The sequence below is a fragment of the Ovis canadensis genome, chromosome 23, assembly GCF_042477335.2.
Source record: "Ovis canadensis isolate MfBH-ARS-UI-01 breed Bighorn chromosome 23, ARS-UI_OviCan_v2, whole genome shotgun sequence".
NCBI classification, from domain to species: Eukaryota; Metazoa; Chordata; class Mammalia; order Artiodactyla; family Bovidae; genus Ovis; species Ovis canadensis.
In genome coordinates this window covers 38,543,352-38,552,603 of record NC_091267.1, presented here as the reverse complement: position 1 = coordinate 38,552,603, position 9,252 = coordinate 38,543,352, and the positions used below count along the sequence as shown (strand labels likewise).

The window sequence follows — 9,252 nt, the reverse complement described above, 5'->3', positions numbered from 1 at the left end:
CTGACATAAATATTCTAAGGCATATTTGTTGCCTCTATAAGTAGCCAGAGTGGTCTTTGTTCCTTTCCCCACAGTTTTATGGGACAGATGTTGACACCGGGCAATTGTAGTTATAGGGAAGAATTCTTGTGTTCTGTTACAAGTTAATCACTAAAGGAATGTTGCCTATAAGCTTAAATTATACATAATGGCATATCTCTGGGCTAATACCTCCCATCTAATGACCATTAAGCTAAAATACCTTTGTTTTACTCACAAGAAACATCCTGACCAGGCCCACTGCGATGATGCAGGAAGGAAGAAATGAACACATCCCTCTGGAGGCCGATGGGAGCCAGGAAATGTTTGACTTTACTCCCTTCCTTTTCTTCTATAAAAGAAACCTGAATTCTAACTCAGGCAAGATGGTTCTTTGTGGTATGAGTCCACTGTTTTCTTGGTCTGTTGGCTCTCTGAATAAAGCTGCTATTCATTACTCCAACAACTCTTCTTTCCATTTGTTGTCCTCTTCTGAGGCAAACTGTACATGCTTGGACTTTAACACATATAACATTTGAATTTCTTATATTTAATCTTCCCTGGTGGCTCAGAGGTTAAAGTGTCTGCCTCCAATGCAGGAGACCCAGGTTCGATCCCTGGGTCGGGAAGATGCCCTGGAGAAGGAAATGGTAACCCACTCCAGTATTCTTGCCTGGAGAATCCCATGGATGGAGAAGCCTGGTAGGCTACAGTCCATGGGATTGCAGAGTCAGACATGACTGAGCAACTTCACTTTCACTTCCTTTCATACTTAATCTAATAAAAGCAATCCTGAGAAGAACAAAGCTGGAAATATCATATTACCTGATTTCAAACTATACTACAAAGCTCTAGTAATCAATATAATATTGTACTTTCATCAAAACAGACACATAAGTCAATGGAACAGAGCAGACAGCCCAGAAATAAACCCTCACATAGGGCCAAGAATACTCAGTGGAGAAAGAATATTCCCTTCAATAAATGATATTGGGAAAACTGGCTGCTACTGCTAAGTCACTTCAGTCGTGTCTGACTCTGTGCAGCCCCATAGATGGCAGCCCATCAGGCTCCTCCATCCACGGGATTTTCCAGGCAAGAGTACTGGAGTGGGGTGCCATTTCCTTCTCCAATGCATGAAATTGAAAAGTGAAAGTGAAGTCGCTCAGTTGGGTCCGATTCTTCGCGACCCCATGGACTGCAGCCTACCAGGCTCCTCCATCTATTCACATGCAAAAGAACGAAACTGGACTCTTGCCTTTCACCACTCACAAAAATTAATTTGCAATGGGTGGATTAAAGACTTATCCATAAGAGCTGAGACTATAAAACTCTTAGTAGGAAACAAGAAAAATGCTCATTGACTTTGGTCTTGGCAGTGAATTTTTGAATATGCCACCAAAAGCACAACCAACAAGTGCAAAAAGAAATGAGTGGGACAGTATCAAATTAAAAAAAATTCTAAATAGCAAAAGAAATCATTAACAAAATGAAAAGGCAACCTGTAGAAAGGGGGGAAAACTTCATCTGGTAAGGGGTTAAGGAACTCATACAACCCAATAGCAAAACACTAATCAGATTTAAAAATGGGCAGGATCTGAATAGACATTTTCCCAAATGAGACATACAAACTGCCAATAAATGTATGGAAAGATGCTCAGTATCACTAATTGCCAGTGCCCGGGGACTCTGGTGGTGCCGCTGTGTCATGGTGGCTAAGCTGTGATGCCAGGCCAGGTCATGGCTGCCCTGAAGGTGTTCTGTGGAGGGCTGCTACTGCTGCTGGTGGACTGAAGCAGTCCTGTATTCTCTAGAACTGTGCGAGAGTGTGTGGCAGTGTTACCAGTACTGCATAAGGATCTTACATGAGGATAATCGTTTTGGTTTTTCCTTTGGATTTTACCATTTCCCAAGGACTTTGATGTGAGTCCATGAGAGCTTCAAGAGGAAAAATATCAGTAAGGATGTGCAGTACTCAATTCTACCTCACCTTCCAGAAACATAGGACCCCTTTTAAAAAGCCCATCATGGGATCTTAACACTTACCCTTTAGGGTCCCCTTGGAGCAGGGGCCTCAGTGACCATTAATGACAATCTCTTGGTTGGCCAATCCCACCATCCTCTAGACTTGCTTCATTTTGTTCAATCTTACAGGTGAGGACTGCCTAGTAAAACTTCGGGCCCATCTCACATTTCAAGTCCCAAGGGTGTCCTTGTAGGACGGTACTGCAGTGTAATTTCTGTTTACAGTTTAACCCAGAAATTATTTTCAATGCCACTGAATGCAACTGGATGATTCATTTCATCTGCCCATTCATTCATATATACGTTCATTCAACAAATAGTTTCGAACAGAAAAGTTTTCTTTCTTAAAACGGCAAGGTTTATCAACTATAGTTCATTGCTAAATGGCAGCGAATGAATAGTTGTTTTGTGTTTCAGCATACTGGAGGGAGACTGTTAGTTGATTTTCATTGACCTGTATTTGTGTTTAGAATCATAAAATGCTGATGTATTATAACTCAATGTGTGAAGTGACAAATGCTTTCTGAGATTTATGGAAACATCTAGTCGCCTTACTCATGGAATGCTTATCTGTATCTTATTACTATCAGCCCCTAGCCCTTCTTTTTTGACAGCAAATGGAAGGAGATGGACTTTAAAATCTTTCAGAACGAAGAATAAGTCCATCTGTAGAAATATAGGTTATTGCTATCTTAAAAAAAAAAAACAAACCAACAACAAAACTCAACCTAAAAATTCCGTTTTTCTACTTCTGTTCAAATCCAGTTGTCCATCTGCTCTTCATTCCTTGCTTCCCTGTGGCTTACTTTGCACCTTTTCCTAGGTTTATTAACACTTGTCATTCAGTCATCTGTCTGCTCAAATCAGCAGCAGCCGCAGTCTAATTTAACAGCTAAATGACAACCTGCTCCTCTGGCTTTAATGTGGACTAATTTAGACAATCTGTAGTCCTGTTTATTTTAATTTTCAGCCTTCTGTGGATATTACCTCCTATAAAGTAGCAGAGGACGTTTGTGAGCTAAGGGCAACAGATGCCCTGCTTGTTTTTTTAATAGAAAAGCCAACCAGGAAAGCTAGAATCATGACAGTCTGGGGGGGCGCTGGATGAGTTTGGGGGGCTGAGTGAGCCTGCCTCAGTAGAGGTGGTTCTGGGATGGGGGGGGCAGAGCTTTCTTTGACCACTGTCCTGTCTTGAATACTGAAAGCACAAAATGAAGAGAGGCATGCTTTTTCAAAGCAGAAAGTTTTAAGAGAAATTTAAAATATTATAAGCATATATAAATATTTTATAAAATGTAAATGTATATTTATATAAAATATTCTGGAACACATGATATAATATAAATAAAATATATATTTTATAAAATATAAAAATATTCTAGAACACATGGTAAGATACTAAATTATAGGGCTCTTGGGGTTCCTATTCATCTTTATAATGTTCCTAGCCTGCTGCTCATCTCTCTACTCCTCCCTGCTCCACATGCTTTGAAGTACTCAGTTAACATTTGTGGAATTGAATAGATTAGAAGAATCAAAGGCCTGGTAAATAACACATTTCAAAGGATTGATTTTTAGAAAGAAACTTTAAAACAAACTCTCTTGTTTGGATCATTATTAATAGCTGGTTAGGCCTGAATAATATTCAGGGTACATTTCTCACTCATTTAGCAGATATGATTGTGTCATTGTTCCTCATCTCGGAACAGCAGTCCTTCCATTTGACATAAAACGGAAGGCAATGAGCAAACCCCATCACCCTGAATTCCAAATCCTTGTGAAATTTGAACTAAAAACTCTAAACTTATAGTAAAAAAATGCCTCTAATATCCAGAATTTACTTTTTACATAGTGTTTACTACATGTTGCTTAAAAATTGTAGTATGAACTATGGGATGTAAGATAGGCTCAAGAATGTATTATACAACATGGGGAAGATAGCCAATATTTTGTAAACTGTAAATGGAAAAGTAACCTTTAAAAGCTGTCTAAAATTAAAAAAAATTATGCCACAGTTGGGTATTTGTGCAGACTTAGCACAAAGAGTTTCACAGGTGTCATAGGCCTCAGTTCTGTGACCTGGTCTAAAGCATCGGGGCCTGTTGACAGGGTCTCAGTGAGGGCGTGGTGAGTTTTCTCTGAAACTGCTTTCTTTCTGGAACGACACTGGATATGGAGTCAGAGCTGACATGGATGGAGGGAAAGTGGGTAAAGGTTTGAGAAAGGGAAAATGGCCTGACTGCAAGGCCAGTTTGAGACGATCCATTTGGATCGTTGGATGCATTTACCATCCATCTCTTCATAAATACTGTCGAGCCCCTTCCTGTGACAGGCTCCCTTCTGGACGGTGGGAAGACAGCAGGTGACAAAACAAAGTTCTGGCTCTCTCTCAGTTTACAGGCAATCAATAAAACCATGAGAAAACATGTCTTGGCAAAGGATTGCAAATCAGCTTAAAGACAAAAGAGTGATTGTGTGGTTATGCTATTCTGGAAGTCTGGTCACGTCTCTTGAAGGTGACAATTAAGTGGAAATATGAGTAATTTACAGCACCAAACGTGGAAGATACTGAGAAAGTCTTCAGGAATATTTTCTAATGAGTTCTTAAAATGACCACTCACAGGAAGTGTTGAAAACTGGAATCCTACTCTTGGAAACTTCTCCACCATTGCTTTCTTAACATTCTGCTTGTACCCATTTCTTTCCATGCCTATCCTCTTGTTTTCTCTTGTGAGTACCTTGAAGACAATCTTTGTCTCTCTCTCTCTTTTTTTTTTTTCCAGGCTGTGGCTGGCAACTCTTGGCATGGAGTAACTATTTAATAAATTGAAGTTCAGTGAACTTATTTGTCTCATTCCCACAACTAGACAGAAAGGCAGATACAGTGTCACAGGTATTTTGTATCCTCCAAGTGTCTGGCATCAAGAGGGGCAGTAAGTGATGGGTGAAAGCTCCTTGAAGTATTTGCTTAAATTCCAAGTGGACTTTGAGCCTTTCCTCAAAGGGTAAAATGGGAAGATGGAGAAATAGCCTAGGCTAGAGGCAGATTTAGACAATAGTCAAGTTTTTTGGAGTGTTTGGGTTTTGGTAGATCAAAGTTGGGATTTAGGGCTGGATCAAAGGAAGGGTAATATGGAAATATGTGGGGAACTTGGGGTTGGGGGTTGATGTATTGGACACAGGACATTTGTGAAAAGGTCAAATGATGTTCTCAAGGATAAAAAATGTTTTCAATAAAAGGCAAGTTCATTTTTATACAAGAAAATGATGACACAGTGATTGTGCTAGTTTAGCATTTTGTTTTCTTGCTAATATTACATCACTGAGTCACACAAGCGTGGTGAGGAGGGGACAATAAAAATAAGTTATCAATGCACTATTAACTCAGCGTGCTCTTACCTATTAATAAGACATTGATGTCTCCTCTTATGCGTGTCCCATCGAGAAGCATTTTCTCATTACCTCGAAGCAGCATACACAAAATGGCTTTTTTAATATACTCATGCCTGTGAATGCTTGGTGCTAAAGACTTCTCTAAATGGTCAAAGATATCCTATTTAAGAAACAGGAAACACTTACATTGCACATTATCAACATTAGAACAGAATCTCATTATCCATTAGCTGGTATTTGCACGATTTATAACTCACTTTAGATTGAGTTTTGCAGGATTTCATGATCTTTACCACATCATCAGCTGAAAACTTAGGTGCTGTGTCCTTGTTCATCAGTTGATATTATTGCGGGCATCATGGCCTTGTGTTTTGTAGGCTGCAGAAATCTTTTAAGAGATGCTGCTAATTAACTATTAAATAAATGCTTGGATGAAGTTATCTTCATAACAGATAAGCTCCTTGGAAATTGCTTTCAATAAAATGGAATGAGTTAAATTTCTTTCTGTTTTTGTTAACCTTTGCCTGTCTTTTCTGAATCCCAGACAGAACACTATACAGTGTGTTTTGTTTTTGTTTCTTAAAATTTGTGCTCTCTAAAAACTTTTGAAAGAAGGAACTCATAAAGATATCTCTGAAATACCCTATGGGTGATGCTCCAAGTGACAACTGATGTGCTCTCTGCTTTGAGATGAATCCGAGAAGGCAAATCTAATAGAGGCAAATGGTTTTAAACCATAGAAAGAAAATCACATTATAATTTAGTGAGAATTACATGTTAAGTTGCAGGGTTTTTCAATGAGAAAAGAAAAACTAAAAAGCTAGGAAAAATGGGCGCTCTGGTTTTTTAAGCCATGACAGATCATTTCATTGAATTGAAAACTGTTGGCTTCAATTGTGAGACTAAATATAGGCTTTAATTGTAAATCTAAGAAAAAATATTTAAATAGTTAGGTAAATATGGGCATCTCAAGACATTTACTGCTTTTGGCAAATATTTTTTTCTAAAAATTCACTACTTGAAGAGTTTGTTTTCAAAAGCAAAATGGGAATGGTTTAATTTGTTTATATTCCCCCATCTGACAACAGAAATGTTTACTGGACCTGAGCATGGTGGGACAGGTCAAGGGGCAGGTAGGGCAGTCTTGGGGCCAAGATAAGTAAGACATGAGAGTCTGATGTTTTATAATCTAAGGACAAAACAAGAAGTTTAGGCCCTTGCTTACCTTCTGGAGAATGGCTCTTATTATGGTCTTCATATGGGGACATGCCTTGGAAATAAACAGAGATCATTCTGTCATTTTTGAGATTGCATCCAAGTACTACCTTTTGGACTCTTTGGTTGACTATGAGGGACGCATGTTAAAAATGACAGTAAATATTTAATCCATTTCTTCTAAGGGATTCTTGCCCACAGTCATAGATATAATGGTCATCTGAATTAAATTCACCCATTCCAGTCCACTTTGGTTTACAGATTCCTAAAATGTCAGTGTTCACTCTTGCCATCTCCTGTTTGACCACTTCTAATTTACCTTGATTCATGGACCTAATATTCCAGGTTCCTATGCAGTATTGCTCTTTACAGCATCAGATTTTACTTCCATCACCAGTCCCATCCACAAGTAGGTGTTTTTTTCGCTTTGGCTCTGTCTCTTCATTCTTTCTGGAGTTTTTTCTCCACTCTTCTCCAGTAGCATGTTGGGCACCTACCGACCTGGAGAGTTCATCTTTCAGTGTAAGATCTTCTTGCCTTTTCATACTGTTCATGGGATTCTCAAGGCAAGAATACTGAAGTAGTTTGCCATTCCCTTTTCCAGTGGACCACGTTTTGTCAGATCTCTCCACCATGATCCATCCGTCTTGGGTGGCCCTACATGCCATGGCTCATAGTTTCATTGAATTAGACAAGTCTGTGGTCCATGTGATCGGTTTGATTAGTTTTCTGTGATTGTGGTTTTCATTCTGTCTGCCCTCTGATGGGTAAGGATAAGAGGCTTATGGAAGCTTCCTTATGGGAGAGATTGAGGGGAAACTGGGTCTTATTCTGATGGGTGGAGCCCTGCTAATAAATCTTTAATCCAACTTTCTGCTGATGGGCAGGGCTGTTGTTTTGACCTGAGACCAAACTGTGGTGGAGTTAATGAAGATAATGGCAACCTCCTTCAAAAGGTCCTGTGCATACATCGCCACACTCAGTACCCTTGACCCTGCAGACCACCATCGACCCACTCCTCCATCAGAGACTCCTGGACACACATAGGCAAGTCTGGGTCAGTCTCTTGTGGGTTACTGCTCCTTTGTCCTGGGTCCTGGTACACAAAAGGTTTGTCTGTGACCTCCAAGAGTCTGTTTTCCCAGTCCTGTGTAAGTTCTATAAATAAATCCCACTGGCCTCCGAAGTCTAATTCTCTGGGGGATCTCAGTCCCTCTGCCAGATCCCCAGGTTGGGAAATCTGTTGTGGGTCCTAGAATTTTCTTAATAGTGTGAGAATTTCTTTGGTATAATTGTTCTGCAGCTTATGGGTCATCTGCTTGGCAGCTCTATGGTGGGGTTAATGGCAACTTCCTCCAAGAGAGCTTATGCAACAGGCTATGTGCAACAGGCTCTCCAGCTGCACCCAGAGCCCCTGTCCTTGCAGCAGGCCACTGACCTGTACCTCCACAGGAGACTCAAACAGAGGTCTGGCTCAGTCTCTGTGGGGTCTCTGGGTCCTGGTGCACGCAAGGTTTTGTTTGAGCCCTCCGATCGTCTCTGGCGGGTATGGAGTTTGATTCTAAATGTGATTTCGCCCCTCTTGCCATCTTGCTGGGGCTTCTCCTTTGCCCTTGGACGTGGGGTATCTTTTCTTGGTGGAATCCAGCATTCTCCTGTTGATGGTGGTTTAGAGAGAGTTGTAATTTTGGAGCTCTTGCAGGAGAAGATGAGTGCATGTCCTTCTACCACTCTGCCATCTTGATCTGCAGAAGCATTGATGCTTTGAACTGTGGTGTTGAGGAAGACTCTTGAGAGTCCTTGGACTGCAAGGAGATCCAACTAGTCCACCCTAGAGGAGATCAGTCCTGAGTGTTCATTGGAAGGACTATGCTGAAGCTGAAACTCCAATACTTTGGCTACCTGCTGCAAAGCACTGACTCATTTGAAAAGACCGTGTTGCTGGGAAGGATGGAAGGCAGGAGGAGAAGGGGTTGATAGAGGATGAGATGGTTGGATGGCATCACCGACTTGATGGACATGAGCTTGAGCAAGCTCCGGGAGTTGGTGATGGACAGGGAAGCCTGGCGTGCTGCAGTCCATGGGGTCACAAAGAGTAGACATGACTGAGCAACTGAACTGAACCGATGGGTACATGCATGCTGGTTCAAACAGTATTGAGATTCACTACCATATATAAAATAGACAGCCAATGGAAATTTGCTGTATGACTCCAGAAACTCAATCCAGGGTTCTGTGATAATCTAGAGAGGTGGGAGGGAGGTTCAAGAAGGAGGGGACATATGTACACCTATGGCTAATTCATGTTGATGTATGACAGAAATCAAGCTAATACTGTAATCATCAATCAATTAAAAATGAATAAATGCAATTATTTAAAAAAACAACAACAGTATTTAGAAGACAGCCAGCCTCAGGCACCACAGGACAGAGGCCAGGAAAACGAGAAAAAAGGCCTTAGAGAAGAAAAGAAAGATTTCTGAATTTAAATCCACCTACTCACCCATCAAATGACCAACAGATATTACCAAACACCCACTGCCAAGAAATGGTTGTAGTGGTTGCCACGTAGGAGACATAAGGAGGATTAGACCTAGTTCC

General features: G+C 40.6%; 1 non-coding gene across 1 annotated transcript; it reads left to right on the top strand.

Annotated features, from left to right (window-relative positions):
* The first annotated feature begins 575 nt into the window (after positions 1–575).
* TRNAW-CCA (transfer RNA tryptophan (anticodon CCA)) lies at positions 576–647 on the top strand. The gene has a single exon. It is a non-coding gene; the product is annotated as a tRNA-Trp (tRNA).
* Positions 648–9,252: the final 8,605 nt, after the last annotated feature.